This window comes from Lissotriton vulgaris, chromosome 5 (genome assembly GCF_964263255.1).
Source record: "Lissotriton vulgaris chromosome 5, aLisVul1.2, whole genome shotgun sequence".
In the NCBI taxonomy this organism is placed as follows: domain Eukaryota; kingdom Metazoa; phylum Chordata; class Amphibia; order Caudata; family Salamandridae; genus Lissotriton; species Lissotriton vulgaris.
Window position 1 is genome coordinate 1831965877 of NC_141693.1, and position 17388 is coordinate 1831983264.

Genomic DNA, 17388 nt, shown 5'->3' on the forward strand with positions numbered 1-17388 from the left:
AGGCTGAAACATGTCTACCAGTTAACTTTACCATCAGGATAGCAATATTTGTTGATACACTATCTACACTCTGCTTTTAACCTTGTCATCATGGTGACCGCCATAATAAAGTTCGTTCTCAGGCACCATGCTAGTCAGTTTTAATACACTATTCCCTTTATTAGCACATATATATTTTTTGAGCACTGCAACTTTTTTTCCCACAGCTCTCACTACAACTGCTCGCTGGTTTCTCATCACTGGTGGATCCGATTCTAGGGTTTACTCACAATACTGAGAGTGAGTGCCTTAGTGGATACCAGTTTGCACCTTCTAAATCCAGATGATGAAGTTCCGCCAATGGGTGGGCTGATGGGTTTTCCTACCTTTCACTTCTCAGTCTGTACACACACTCCTCATAAGAAAGCAGACACTTTCTAGCCTAACTAGACCAGTAGCACCCCCTTTTGTGTGTATTGTGAGTTAGATTAGGGGATAGGGTGCACTTTTGGTCTTTAAACTTGTTTCCCCTCTAGACCCTCCTCCACGTTGTGTTTTTTGCATCTTTATACCTGACATAAATAAAGACTTATTACAAGTTTGGCGGTCCGATGAACTCTACTACAAGTTTGGCAGTCAGACCACCAAAGGACCGCTGCAACCATCGGGGATCCATGATCACTCTGCGATGTTGCAACGGTGTAAGACTACAATATGCTGGTGGTTGCACCACCAAGCATATTACGAGTTTCCTCACTACGACCCTTTTCATGGTGGTGAGCCCGCCTTGATAATGGCGCTGGTGAGGAAACTAAAGGGGCCTTAAAGAGCCCTCTGTTGCCTCTGGGCCTGGGTGTACATGCAGGGGGAGCACACAGTATATTCCCTGTCTGTATGCACCCCCTGTTACTGCACAATGGACTTCACAGTCAATGACCTGCAGGAATGTGCTTTGGCGCTCTCACAGCGCTGCCTTTCCAAGGCCCACATATGAGCCTTAGAAACACACCACCGGGATACCACCAAAGCACGAATGCCAGACAACGCATAAACTCCTAATCTGGCAGGCGATGAGCGGATAAGTTTGGTGGTGTTCAGACGGGGCGCTGTGTGGTGGCCCGCTTGCAAACCACCAAACTCATGATCGGGTCATAAAACCCCAGGGTGATTTATCCTTTGAGATCTAAATATCCAATAAGAGAACACTGACATTGGTAAGCGGGACTTCGGGGTAAGATATCCCGAACATTACTAGACTGTATACCGGACTGGAGTGCCACACATGGGACGTGGTGAGGGGGAAACTCCCCTAGGCATCCCTCGTCTACCGTCTAATAGCGGGCAGCTGTAGCGACAGCGGCTGGTGAATATGTATAGTCACCCCCTCAAATAATGAACTAAAGACAGTACACAATGTGTAGTTTTACGTATCGCCTGAGCGATAGGTCCCACAAGTTGGGAATGTTTCTCATTGTTCAGTTATACTTCCCCCTACCTCAACTTCCCTAGTTCCCCCTGCAGAGTACACAAGCGGAAATGAGATATATATGTGAGTGGTGGGTATAGGGGAGGGGAGACACAGAGGTCCAGTTAGGCATCATATGCTTAGATACCAACCGAAATGGCCACCAAGATCACTAACTCTGATATAAAGATTATTACATTAAATGTCAGGGGTATGCACACAGCGAATAAGCGATACGCCGTCTACGCATATGTAAAGAGACAACAGGCGCAGATTTCTCTCCTACAGGAAACATACCTGACAGCGGTAGAGGGGGATCGTCTGTGTAAGAAGTGGCGGGGTATTATATGTGCTACAACATACTCAGCAGTCGCTAGGGGTGCCTTAATTTGGATACGGCTGGGGGTCCCTTTTAAGGAGCAGACGCGTATTGTAGATAAAGAAATACGATACACCCTATAAGAGGGATTGTTAGAAGGCCAATCTATACTGTTATGGAGTATATACGCTCTTAATGTAGAGCAAGGTAAATTATGGAGTCACCTTACGGGAGTGTTAACAAAATACGCATCGATCCCAAGGTTCTTAGGAGGCGATTACAACTGCGCCCTGGACCTCCACTGAGATAGATCCCACCCCTCGCCAGCACAGTCACCTGCACACAGACGGACCAATATCGCACATGGGTAAACACTGGCCATTAGCGGATGCATGGAGGGAACTGAACACTGACACAAAGCTAGATTCCTTCCACTCCATCCTACACAACCGACGAGTGCGGCTTGATAGATTTTTGTGCTCCACAACAATACTCCCTCCCTAGAGTCCAGCACACAGACTGTTTAGGCAGAGTACTATCAAATCATGACGCACACATAATGACCCTCAGGTGGAAGCCACCCAACCCCCGTACCCACCTGAAAACTACCACGAGACTGCCTCACAGACCAAGTGTTTCGCCATGAACACGGGGACCATATCCGAGAACACTTCATACTAAACACCGACACAGAAATGTACAGACTGATAGACTGGGACGCATTTAAAGGTGTTGCTAGAGAGCATTGCATACAACAAATAGTGGGGGAACGTAGAATGTTTGAAAGATCATTACAAAGCGTAGAAGTAGCACTAGCGGCTTTAACAAAAAAACTGATATGGGCGAAGCCCCCCTAGCTCAAGTGGCAGCAGCCAAGACTCCCATGCAGAGGCAATGAGGGATCTACGCAAATATAACTTTAGGGTATATGCTACCAAGATGCATAAGGAAGGCAATAGAGCCGGGACGCTTCTGGCGTGGTTAGCAAAGCAAGACATAGATATGAAACCGATCATAGACAAGACCGGGACCCCTCGACACTCGTATTTAGATATCTTGTGCATTTTTTACGACTATCACTGTTCAACTTCCTGCAAATGCATGTCGTTTTCTAATAACTGTATCATCATTTGTAACATGATATGCTAAATACCAATAAAAACATTAAAACAACAACAAAAAACTTGAAGACTGTTCAGAGTAAATAATATGATGAAATGAAAGTTCTTGAAGAACCTAGACGTAAAAGACTCAAAACTACAAATGTGGGATCTGTGACGTTTGAAAAAGTAGTTAATGTGATGGCTTGATTCACCATCAAAGGGGGGATTGATGCAGCATAAGCGCTGATCTATCCTTTCTTGACATGTATCCCGATATGAAAATGAAAACATACATGAAATACATGTGCGTCTTGCAATGAAAACATGAGAAAATGTGTAGTACAAGCACCATAAAAGCATGCTTTGTTTAGAAATAGAGGTAACAAACTGTGTCTAACTTCTTTAAAATTACATTCATGTGTTTGAATATTACTAAAAAAAATCACAACATTTATTTTCTGAAAACCATGCAAATAAGGTAATATTTCTTGCTACAATCTAAAGCTTCATTTTAATAACTGTGTGGCATTTCATGACAAATGCTAAGGTGTAAAAGCCTGAAAAGCGTATTTTTTCACTCCCATTTAAACCACCATTGGCATTCAAATTGTTGGTGCAAATCTGTCATTTTATGAGATAGAAATGTAAAACTTCTCACACATGTACTTTATAACACTAGCGACATAGATTTTCTAATACGAAAAATATATTTACATGTAAACCTATAGTTGCCACATATAGATATTAAGGGCCTAGTTATGATGAGACACGGAAAGCCTCCGACCACAGGTCGGAGGATTTCCGAGTCTAATCGACAGTTTCAGTTTTGACCGCCGCATTACAATGCAGGCGGTTGAAATTGAAACAGGCCGGTCATTCCGTCTGGATTCCGTTGGGCTCAAGGAGCCCATCGGCCAGTCAGAGGCCTGCCTGTAATCCCTATGGACGGCGTTTCCGCTGTAGGGATTACGATGTTACGATGTCGGTTTCTGACAGGCTTTCCATGTCGGGCTTTCCGACATGAAAAGCATGTCAGAAAGTGAAAGTGGGGGCCCCTAGCAGAGCCCCCTTCACCCTGTGGTCTCCGGTTGAGGGATTAACTATGGTGCCCCTCTGTTAATCCCTGTACTGCAGGGCAGGCACCTTGAGGTGCCTAAATGCAACACAAAAAGATGATGGACGGAATGTCAAACATTCACCCCCAGTCACAGATCTGGGTTTAATCCATCGTTATTTGCTCACCACGCCACCCCAGTTCAGACATAGCCATATGCAAATCAGACTTGACCATGCGCCTCATAGGAACAGTCCAGACCGAACTGCCAGGCCATGTCTTCCCTGGACCGGAATCAAGCATCCTAGGACTGGTTTCGGGCTTTCAGCCCCCATCAGCCAGGATAGCTTGACTCCAGTGGCGTAGTGAGCACAAGACCCACGTCTGGGCATACCCCTCCCACTTAGGGTGAAAATGCAACACAAAAAGAGGTTGGACGGAGAGAAGGCATTCAATACGGTTCACTGGCCGTTTCTTATGGCAGTACTAGAGAGACTGGGATTTGGTCCCGAGTTCAGTAGATGGATAGCTCTCCTGTATGAAGGACCGTTAGCCAGGGTCAGAGTCAATGGAGTGACGTCCCGGAAATCCGTGATCAAACGGGGTACTAGACAAGATTGCCCCGTGTCCCCTGTCCTATTCGCAATAGTCCTGGAACCCTTGGCTTGCGTCATACGTGCGCACCCACACATAAGTGGTTTTCGGGTCACTCATAAGGACGACCTGGATGAAAGCATTTCGCTGTATGCCGATGACATACTGCTGAATGACACACGCCCTGCAATAACGCTTCCTAATATTATAGAGAGCTGCGAGGACTATGGTAGGTATGCAGGGTATAGAATTAACTGGGCGAAGTCAAGTGTATACCCGGTAGGACGTGAGGTTGAACATAGTATTTATCTCAGCCAACTACAGGTTGCAACAACTGGGATAAAATATTTAGGTATCAACATTACACTAGACAGGCAACTGGCGCTGAAACGCAAGTTGTGTAGAGTATTAGGGGAATTCCATTTAGATGCAGACCGATGGGCCTCCCTACCTCTAACACTGCTTGGAAGAGCTGTGCTCTTCAAAATGGTAACCCTACCTAAGTTTATATAAATCATGTAAAACACCTACCATCCGATACCAGAAGAGGTGTTCAGTAAAATTGACGACATTCTAAGGAAATTTCTCTGGGGAGGGAAGCCCCCCAGGGTGGCACTGGGGAAGCTGCAATGTAACCAGTATAGCGGTGGCATGCCCCTGCCGGATCTACGGGCTTACTATTGGGCGTCTCATCTGATAGTAAATAATGAATGGGCCTTTGGGGAAAGGGACCATCTAACATATGCGCTTGAGCACACACAGTTCATGCACAGGCAATACACACACTACCTTTACGGAGGGAAGGGTGTGGTAAAACTGCTACCGGACACACAAATAGCAATAATGGCATGGAAAAAGGCGGAGAGGCGCATGAAGTGGGAAGACCGGGTTACTAAGGAAACCCCACTTTGGGTGGGAACACAAGTTAAGGAATTTCTCAAGTTAAAAGGTTTTCAGAAGTGGGATCTGGTGGCTATCTCCCTGCTCAAGGATATAGTATATCGTAAAGAGTTGGTGACGTTCCTGCACCTCCAGCTAGAATATGATATGAACATGACACAACACTTTAAGTATCTGCAACTGAGGCGTGCCTGGAGAGCGCAATATAAGGATATGGAGGGCCTCCCAGAATATGCTCCATTAGAAGGGAGACTTTTGATGGGCGACATAGGAGGGAAAGCGGTGTCATGGACCTACAGGACAATCATGAACAACACACCTGACCCACTACGAAAATTGAGACTGTATTGGGAGGCGGATCTGGGGGCCCTAGAAGATCTGGACTGGGAAATGGCCCAGATGCACCCCAGGGAGGTGGCCATTACATCTAGGCTGCAGTTGATCCAGTTTAAATATTTACACATAATGTACTATGATAGAGCTCGACTGTATAAGATGGGTAGAGCGGAGTCCCCCAATTGCTTGAAATGTAAATCTATGGAAGGAACCTTCTTCCACACTCTATGGGGATGCACACAGGCAGTTATATTGGGGCAAACTTTTGAAGGAATTAGAACTTATATTGAATGCACCAATACCCCCAGACACCATATTCATTCTGTTGGGTGTTCCCAAAGAGATGGACCTCCCTAAAGTAAAACTAAAGTTCCTTCAACTGGGTCTGGTTGTCGCCAAAAGAGACATGGCAAAGGCCTGGGGAGTGACAAGTAATCCGACACTGGAGGAATGGCGGAAGGGGATGGACATGTATATGCTGGGAGAGAAAACAACGTACAAAGCGAGGGGGTGCCCTAAGAAATTTTGGAACATATGGAAGCCATGGCTTACCTATTACGGTTTAACACTCACAGACTCACAGTAGTTCGGGGAATTGGCGTACTATGCAGGGGGAGGAGGAGGGATGAGGGATTCAGTTGACAGGCAATTTTCGCTGTTGTTTGATATTTCCATGCTAATATTGTATGATTTCGCTATATCTGTAATGTAAACTGAATCAAGACGTTTTGCATACTCGCTGTGGTCTTGTAATGTGATAGAGAAAATGCAAATAAATACATTCGCAAAAAAATAAAAAGATGATGGACGGAATGTTGAACATTGTCAAACATTCACCCCCAGTCACAGGACCGCTGACCTGAGGTTGGTTGGGACCGCCGACCAGAGGTTGGTCGGTCCCGATTCCACAACGGTGTCCCCGACATCGTAATTTGACCTTAAATGTGGTAATAGGCCATAACAAGCACTGAATATTTACATGAAGGATTTACAATGTTTGATTCCTTGATTAATATATTAATTGAATTTGCACTTGCCTATTTCTGAAAAATGCATTTATATCTATGTTTTCCATTCAGTTTTAAATGCTCTAATTTGATATAGTCATGTAAAGTTTGCACCTTCTCATCAGACTCATGAGAAGCTAAGACAAAGCTGCTTCTCTCATGTAACTTTCCTGTCTTTACCATGGACTTTTTGAAACACTTGTTAGATTTGTATTCTCTCGAGGTGTACACTTGTGTGGGACTGGAATCTTTACTTCTTTCTCATGAGAAAGTCAGAGGAATCAATAAGCCATTGTGCAATGGCCTGTATGCCATGAACAGTCAACCTATTCCTAGGCATTTCTGGATGAAACTCTTCATTTTATTGCTACTTTTGCACCTCATGAGCGGCTGACCACTTAATGGAATGTCACACTGATGCCATCTCCAGACTTATGGAACAATATTGCAAAACGTTTCTTTGGGGAAGACTGCACATTGTTCGTGGCTGACTCTTTGGTGATACTTCAGATGCTTTTGACAGTCTGTCCATTTATTTATTTATTTGTGTATTTTATAGAACGGGCAGCTACCCCAACGTGGTGTCCCGGCGCTATTGCTCAGACTACTAGATCGTACCAGAGGAAGCAAATTAACAAAACAGGAAGGTTTTCAGGGATTTACGGAATGCCGGTTCATCTTGAGTTTGGCGTAGGGAGATCGGTAGTTTATTCCACTGGGAGGAAGCACACACTTGGAATGCCTTTCCACCTGTGCGCACTTTTTTAAATCTTGGAATGACAACGAGCAGCTTGGAATTGGAGCGCAGAGTACGGGAGCTACAGTCGGGTCGGAGACTCGATGAGAGGTAGGCTGACCCGATACCTTTTATGGCCCGGTAAGCCAGTGTCATGGCTTTAAACTCTACCCTTTTATGGACCGAAAGCCAATGTAACTTTCGCAAATAAGGAGAAATATGTTCTCGGAGTGAGATGTCACAGACTAGCCAAGCTGCGGCATTTGGACTATCTGAAGTCTGTGGCACAAGCCTGATGATAAACCAAGGTACAGGCCGTTGGCATAGTCCAGGTGAGATGTAATAAGAGCCTGAACTATTATTTTCCTGGTGCTACTAGGCAAATAATTGATAATTTTTTTTATCATTCTGAATTTTGAGAAACAAGCTGCCGAGACTGTGTGGATTTGGTTATGGAAGGAGAGTACTTGTCCCATCTGACACCCAGATTTCTAACTGAATCCTTGGGGAGGGGGTGGGGGCGGGGCTCAGGTCCATGCTCTTGTCAGGAGGGTGCTGCTGCAGATGAGGCGCAGAGAGCAGCACACTGCGGACTTCTTTCTAGACTACTCAGATACTGCTCTTTTTGCCCAGAGTGTTTGCTGTCCCTTTGCACCTGCTGTCTTATGCACTCATGCTGGCAGACTTGCTAGCATTCCAACTCCTCTTCCTTTGCCAATGACTAAATCCCACGTCCTATTACGAGAACTCTGAGAACTGTCCACTGCCCATGCTGGTGGCATAAACTCTTTGCGTAAATATACCCTTTTTCCATGGACTCTTTGACCCAACTGCAGCTACCCAAATTCTTTCTTGATGGGTTTATCTTTAAATTGTCTAATTGATTTGATTGTATTGATCGTGAGTTATTTTTCTAAAATTATGCTTAGATGTGTAGCTTCATACTAAATTGCCAATTATTAAAACGTGTCAGACTTTTAATACAATGCTCACTCAAATCATAACTGACTGAGCCTCTATTATCACTAATGGTGTTCCACAGAGACTGTATGCATACCCTTGAACCCCTGATGTATACTAAGGAAATCCATAGATTATTCCCAGAGCAGCAGGTCTTACTTCTGTTATTTTGTACGGCAGTAGCAGAGCTTTTGGTTTGTATGATTTTGGCTAAGCTAAACTTCTTTTGGAGGTTCAGATAACCTGTAGTCATTTTATATATCTACAGTATGGTTCTGAGAATAGTGTACCTAAATTTGATCACTAATTTCTAGATCGGTTACCAATTCCTGGTCCTCAAGGAGTAACCAATAGTGGACATCCAGATTCCTCATCCCTCAATGCAACGAGCAAGGTCCATCAGAAGACCAAGTCTGGTCATATTACTATTCGAAGTACATTAAGACCAAAATAGGTTTGTATGGGGCCAGTACGGCTAAATAGATAATTTATTAAAATAATAGCTTCCACTGCAACAGCGGTAAGGAGGTGAGAATGAAAACGATAATGTAGAGAAAGCACAAGAGGAAAATGGAGATAGGTAGGATTTTGGGGCCAATTAAGATGTCAGGCCCCTTATCACGATGTGGCCGCACATAGGGCCTCATTAGGATGGCGGACGGACCTGCGTCCGTCCGCCACCCCGAGGTGGAGGGACCGTCCGCAGGGGCAGCGGCGGTCCCTCCGTGCAATTTAGGATGTGACCGCCACCCGCAAGGTTAAAATTGCATGCTTTGCATATGCATGCACAAAGCGGCAGGCACCGTGCGGTGCCTGCCACTTTGAGCATGCATATGCAGGGGGGTACCATAGGTACCCCCCATGTGCACCCCCACCCCCCAACACCCTGGGGGCCGCAACGAGCCCCCAGAAGCAAAGGTCCACATGCTTTTCCACGACGGAAAATCAGCCGCGGAAAAGCATGTTTCCTCACCCTTAGTAATTAGGCTGGCGGTGTCTTGCAGACACCAATAGCAAATTGCGGACAACATCCCGCGGATCAGCGGCGGACGGACTTGCCGTCCGCCGCTGATCCCACCGCTATCCTAATGTGGCTGGTGGTGTTTTGGAGGTCCGCAGCGGTGAATCCGCATCCTCCGTGCCGGCGATGGCTTCCCCCGGCCCGGAGGATGCGGATTCACCGCCATCCTAATTGACCCCATCGTGCGGTCGCTAACCCCCATTTGCAAACTTCCATTCAGAAACGGTCTGCAGCAAAAGTTCCCATAAAGAAATGGGAGTTTTCGTGAATCCCTGCAATGCGTGGCAGGCACCTCACAACCGGAGGCCACTAAGATATTGGGGTTCTACTAGGGGCCCCTTAAGTCATTTTCCGACAGGCTTTCTATGTCGAAAAGCCCGACATGGAAAGTAACCCTGGGCGTAGTATGCGTAGTGTGGCTACGCGAAGCTACGCAAAGTGGTCGAGAAAGTACGGCCACCTACGCACTTCGCGTAGCCCCACTACGCGCCCCCTGCCCCCCTCCCCATCATACCTAATTTGTGTTAGATAGTCTTAGAAAAGTAAATAAAAAACACTTACCTCGTCCGCCGCGTCCCAGGGCTCCCTCTTATAATCGCGCTGCCGTCGAGAAATGCGCATGCGCGGGCGACCGCGCATGCGCATTGGTATCCAAGACAGCGGCGCGATTAGAAGAGGGAGCCCCAGGACGCAGCAGACAAGGTAAGTGCTTTTTATTTACTTTTCTAAGACTATCTAACACAAATTAGGTATGTAGGGGAGGGCGGGAGGGAGGCGGGTGGCGGGCAACTTCGCTACGCCCACAGAGTGGGCATAGTGTTGCCTGCTACACCTACTTTGCAAAGGGCGAAGTAGGCAACACTACGCCCACTCCGTGTCCGTAGCGAAGTCCTTCGCCCAGTGTTAATGGAAATCCTGTCTAAAACCAACATCATAATCCTGACAGCGGAAACGCCGTCCTAAAGATATTATGAGTGGCCTCCGACTGGCCGACAGGCTCCCTGTCGGAAATAAGCCTGAATTACCGGCTGGTTTAAACTCCAACCTCCTTCTTTGTAATTAGGCGGTTGGAGTTTTAAATCAAGGAGGTCGGAGGCTTGTGGGGGAGTGGTTTGCCAAGTAGCGGAATTGGCCGCTCTCTGAGTGTGCTCCGCCGGCTGGGTTGGAAATCCTGTAATTATCCTGACAAATGGTGTGCTGGCAGGCCCAAGACCGACATCCCTAGCTTGCTGACATACGACCGATCTGATAGATGCCAAATTCAGAAACTGCAGCTGCTCTGGTGCGGATTTGCATGAACTACTAACTGCTGAGGCTGACCCTACCCCCTGAGAGTGCCTGACACGGGGGACCCGAAAATCGAGTCTGAGTGAGCGTAAGTTGGCTGTGGGCGAGGACCTCGACATCGAAGGTTCATGTGACGCTCAGGAGAGCTGAAAGCGCTGGAAGGGCTTGTGGAGAATGACCCAACTTGCTACTGCCTGATGGTTGCGTGATTGGAGAGATGTTTGGCCCCAGCACACGTAGAGAACCTCTGACGCCATTTTCTGGCTTCGCCTAGCTGTGGTTGTGGAGGTATCGGGGGACTGGCTTGTGCCTTCGCCCCCTCGAGTTGCATCCCCCGTTACCTTAATATGATGCTCACGGGCGGCCCACTGCCACGGAATATAAGGGGGTGAGTGTGCGGCTTCTCTCACGCCTGACTCCATACACTGAGGTGGTGCTGGCAACACCGGTGAAGTGCCCATGTTGTGATCCTGAGGAGGTGCGGACTACGCCGTCGCCTGTGGGTGTGCAGGTGGGGTCTCCCTTGTGCTTGATTATGCCATTAGTGAGGCTACTTGGGGCATGACTGATGGCTGGTGCCTGCCTTGAGGTTCCCTGGGAGCGCTCTGCAAGCGAGACCCGAAAAATAGAGCCCGCGGCTGCAAGGCGAGTGCAGGCCGTGCGACAGGAGTGAAGGAGACAGCCCATTGCCAGCATAACCCTTGTCAACTGAGGTAAGTGTGCTGCCTGTGAATGCCGTGAATGCCGTTGGGGCCTGAGGTGTAGGCCCAGACCTGCTCCTGCCTGAACGCTGCGTAGAAAGTGCAGAGACCATCCCCTGTGCTTTAAGGAGTATGCCGCCGCCATTTTATAACCCACTTTGCTGTGACTGCGTGGAGTGCTGAGTGCCCGGATGGGGTCCTACCCCCTCAAATTGCACTTTATACTGCCCGGATCCGCTGACTGCTGCCCGCTGCCATGGAGGAAGTGAAGGTGACCGTGAAGCTGGTTCCACACCTGACGCCACACGCTCCAGTGGGATAACTACTGCCAACACTGATGTGGCGGCCATACTGCAGACCTGGGGAGTTCTGGTCACCGTGAGTTTCAGCCTAGATGCCCTAGAAAACCAACAAGCCGAATTCCACGAATTTCAGGTGGAGACCAAAGAACAGTTATTGCATATATACAAACTCCTAGGTGTCATCCGTGCCAAGAACGATGACTTAGAGGTGAGGTCATATAAAAACAACTTACATATTACAGGCATCCAAGAAACTACTGCCATGACCAAGATGGAGACCTTTGTAATAGACCTACTACATGAACTGTTCGACCCTTACCTGTCCCCTGTCTTCGTGGTGGAAAGAGCTCATAGATCCCTAAAGCCTAAACCTCCGGTGGAGGCACCACCTCGGCCGATTTTAGCCAAGTTGTTGAACTACCTGGAACGGGACATCATCCTGCGTTTTGCAGGGGAAAAAAGGTCAAGTGTCACACAAGGGTAACACTGTTTCGTTCTATCCAGACTTTACCCCAGCAGTACAGGCGGTGAGGTGCAAATTCTTGCCGGCTAAGCATATCCTTTTGCAGGCCCAAATCCTCTACTCCTTGCTCTATCCTGCCAAACTGAAAGTCTCGCACAATGGCACCGCTCATTATTTCACTGATGCGAAGTCCGCTTTGAACTTTGCTAAACATGTGGGTGGGAAGAAGAATAAAGACCCTTGAGGCGCTGAGGCATCTGTGAATGGCCAAGTTAGTGATAATAATTGACTTGGATACTATACAGATCTCCGAACTGATTGACTGCAAGGCTGAAGTTGAGGATCTCAGTGGTAGCTAATGAGCATCGGGATGTGGGCCCTGACATATACAATGTTTGGCATTTAGGATGTTTGGGGATGTTGGGGAGGGCTAGTGGTGCATGCTGCACTATTCCCAGCCACCCTGTGAGAAAAGGGGAGATTGCTGGTGCCACTATGCCCCCATGGGGAGTTTCCCTTTCTCATTCAGAAGTCTGTTGTGCTATAGTTTGTCTTGGGGGAGTATTCTGCAACCTTATTGGGGCGTTGGAGTGGGAGGTGGGTGGTGGGTGGTGATTTTTTCTTTGTTTAATGCCGGTATAATCACAAGATGTTGGGTAACATACACAGCCTATGTTTGGGAGCTACTGTACTTCAGACGCCTACTCTGCACTGACTGGTACATTGTGGACATGCACACGCTGCAACCCTGAATTTATTTACGTGGAACATTAGAGGGTTGAACGATGGCAGGAAGTCTAGACCTGTGCATGCTTACCTGTCCAGACACAACATAGATATATGTTTATTACAAGAGACGCACTTAAATGTTACACCATCGCAGAGGCTGAGGTGGGATCATGTGTACTCATCTATTTACTCCATCCATGCCCGAGGTGTGGCTGTGTTGGTTAAGAGGGGGGTGGATTGGCATGAGGATGAGATACACACAGATCCTGAGGGGAGGTTTGTCCTTCTTCGTGGGGTGCTGGGAGGGATCTCCCTTGTCCTGGTGGCTATTTATGGTCCGAACGTTGATTCACCTGATTTCTTCCAAGATATTTGGTCTAGAATTGAAATGACTGGATGTGATACAATATTGTGGGGTGGGGATTTCAATGAGATCCTGGATGACGTTATGGATAGGAAAGGTGTGGCCCGTTCCTTACATTCGGCTGCCAATGCTGCTATAAAAGCTATTCTTGCAGAAGGGACTTTGGTAGACATCTGGCATAGCAGACATCCCCTAGTGAAAGAGGGTACTTGTATATCTGACCACCACAGCGCATGGTCTACTCTGGACGTTTGGTTGGCCTCTAGAGATGTAGCTGCTTGGACTATTGATGTTTCACGCCCCTTGTTTGCTACGTTTGTCGCTCCTGGGGTCGATTCCTCTGGCATTTACATGGCGTCTTCCGCCGCATGCCCTAATTGATGAAGCCTTCAAGGAAGAGATCAGAACAGACATTATTGACTACTTTGCCAACAATACAGGTTCAATGACCACCGAAGCCTCACTTTGTGAAGCATTCAAGGTCCTAATGAGGGGCCAGTGCATTGCTAGGCAGGCGGGTGTGTTGAAGGCTATCTGGGGCACGCTCTCGTCTCTGGAGTCACAAATTAAAACTTTTGAGGAACAATTCTATTCCACAAGTGAACCCCTTACTGTGAAAACCCTGAAGGCCAAACTGTTCGATTTTGTAGAGGAGACTCAACGAGAGGCAACGTTTTTGGGGAAATATGCAGAGGCGCAAAGAGGGGGACAGACCGGGTCGCACATTGGCTGGTATGATTAAACCATCTAGGTCGGCCACATTTATTCATGAAATACGAACTCTGCAGGGAGAGGACAAGAGAAAGTTTTAACGGAGTTATCTACATATTACTCCAGTTTATATACTACGAAGCAAGGGCAGCGCACTGAGGAGTTGCAAGACTTCCTTGAGTCGCTGGCATTGGTCTGGTTCAATGACAACCACAGAGAGTACATGGATCTTCCATTCACAGTAGCAGATGTAGCCCAGGTTATTAAAAGCCTGCCCCTTGGTAAAGCTCCCGGGCCAGATGGCCTGACCACGTCCTTTCATACAGCTTATGTCGTGGAATTGGCACCTAGGCTGTTAGGAGTATATGAGGAGGCATTGGAGGAGGGGATATTACCACAATCCATAAGAAAAGCAATCATTATCACTCTCCTCGATTCTAGGGCGCATGGGGGTTAGCCCACTCTTTATCAACAGAATCCGGCTGTCATATACATCACCTAGCGCACGCATACAGGTAAATAGCCTGCTCTATGATTCAGTCCCAATTTCGCGAGGTACAAGACAAGGGTGTCCACTGTCTCCTTTGCTTTATGCGATCGCAATAGAGCCCTTGGCTGTTCGCATCCGATAACACCACACGACACGGGGAATTGGGTTTAGTTCTAGAAGCCTACTCATCTCACTATATGGAGATGATGTCACCCTCTACATTATTAACCCAGAAGAGAACTTAGACCCCCTTCTGAGGGAATTCATTGGCTTTGGCGGGCTAACTGGTGTCTTTATAAACTGGGCCAAATCGGTGACCTTTCCACTGACTGATGGTAACCGCCCCCCCCCCCCCCCCCCCCCCCGGTGACTTCAGAATTCCCCTTGAGATGGGAAGCTGAAGAGGTTACATATCTAGGGGTTTGGATAAGCTGAGACACACAGGAAGTATGGAGATTAAATTACGATCGAGCGGTCACGTGGCTGGAGAACAAAGTTAAGGTGTGGTCTAAATTACCGTTGTCCCTGGCCGACAAGATTGCACTTGGCAAAATGGTTGTATTACCAAAACTCCTGTATTTATTCGTAAATATACCGATTTCACTTACTCTGCACATTTTTAATTCCCTGAAATCTCAGCTGGTCTCCTTGGCATGGGCAGGTGGTCAAGCCAGAAACTCCTGGGACTTACTAACTCTCCCATTGAGACAGGGCAGTTCGGGGGTTCCAGATATGCAGCTTTATGCGCTCTGTACTCAGGCACAATTTTTGCATTATTGGGCACACCCTACCCCCTTCCATCCACATGTGGTCACGAGACTGATGCAATGCCCCCTGTCCCACTTAAAGTGGTGCTATACCACAAAGCCTGTTGCCCTTGTGGAGACGTAGATTCTGCTGGAACACTGTGTTGGGCATGGGAGGAGTTGCGTAAAAGAGCAGGATTCCCGGTACTATTCGCCCCTTCCATTACCCTGCTGCACAACCCAATGCTGCCTTGTATACAGGACAGTATAAGTAGGCCACTGACCCAAAAGATGAACCTTAACACTTTTGCTGACCTGTACCCTGATGATGAGTTTAGACCCCCCCTGAAGCGACTGAGGGCCAGACGGTGACATTTACGGAGATCTTTTTATACCACAGAGTGCGGGCAGCATGCCGTGCCCGCTGGTTGGTATTCCCGGGGGCGCCCCCGCAGTTACATGCACTGGAAAACTTACTAAAATTACTGTCTCCCTGTAAAGTCATTACGCGCCTATATACCTGCATGCAGAACACTGCCCCATTGGTGATACCTAAATCCTCAAACACTGGAATAAAGATCTTGAGATACCTTTGACCGAAGCCCAATGGGAATTTTGTTGTTGGCAGCTGACCTAACTCTCACCAAACTACAAACTGCGGTTGATTCATTTTAAATATTTGCATAGATTTTACAGAACACCAGTAAGCCTCCATTGCATGGGTATATGTGAGAACAATAGTTGTTGGCGCTGTGGATACACCTCGGCCGCATTTTTAGATGTCACATGGGATTGTCCCAAAATAGCAGAGTTCTGGTTAATAGTCTTTGTTTCAATAAATTCCATCCTAGACGTATCACTGGCCCCATCCCCTGTCCTTGGGATCTTGGGATATGTTAAAGATACACCGCCCAAGCAGCGCAAGCTTCATGCACTCCTCCTACTGTTTGCAAAGAGACAAGTTGCACTCCACTGGGGCAGGAGACGGGTGCCCTCCATTAAAGACTGGGGTAGGGATGTCACATTCGGGAACACGCAACTAAGCATATTTTGGGAACTGATGCCGCCTTCTTCCAGGCCCCGCGACATATGGGAACCATTTCTAAGATGGCTCCAAAAACAGCAGGTGTTGACTGTTGCGCCAGCCATAGGAGACACTCCAAATGCAGCACTGTCATGACGTGACTTTACCCCCCCTGATGCCCCTAGACTCTGCCTATATGTTGCAGCTCCCACGAAACGAGGATGGGAGAGTAATGTATTTATTTGGCCCTCTCTAGGGTACTAAATAATGTCTTCCTATATTGTCGTTATAATTTGCTGCTCTTTATAACTGTCTGGTTGACTGATGTACGCAAATCCTTTTGTAACAGGTGGGCTGCTGAAGTGTGTGCCACTAATAAGAACTGTGTATCATTGAGACTGTGATTTTTAAGCTCCTACAGCGATCAATATTATGCTGGCTTGTTGTAATGTATTGCATTTTGTTTGTTTTGCAAATGTCAATAAACAAAACAAAAAAAAAAAAAAGGAGGTCGGAGGCTTTCCGACCGACATCCTAATTGGCCCCTTGCTAGGGGTGGGTGGCAAACTCCACTCTGCAGGGGAGTTTGCTGAGTTTTTCAACTCTGCGTTCCGCTTGGAGCATGGAGTTCAGCAAAAAAACACCGCCCACCGCCAGTGGAGAGGTTTACCAGTGCGCTGCTGCTCACGTCGAGTACATGTACCCGAAGTTGTGTGACTCGGCCACAGCTTGCCTCGTAGCATCGGTTGGTGATCAGCTGCTGGCATACATCACTCTGCAATGGACCACTTCTCAAAAAAGAGGGGCCATTCAGCAGCGATGCTGAGGGCAGGCTCGCTGAGCCGCACCCTCGCATTAGGTTTAGGTCTCACTTTGTGGCGCATGCACTGCTACTATGCGTGTAAACTGTAAAGTGCAAGGAACAGTAAACAGAATGTGATCACAGACAGTAGATCATCAATCATGAGCTGTGTAGGGAAACGTACAGGCACAGTTCACTCGGATGTGTGTGCTTTGGTGGACATAACTGTGCTGTCAGGAATCGGATATGGCACAGGTGGCGTAGCATGGAGATCGAAAGCATAACCAAGTGAAAA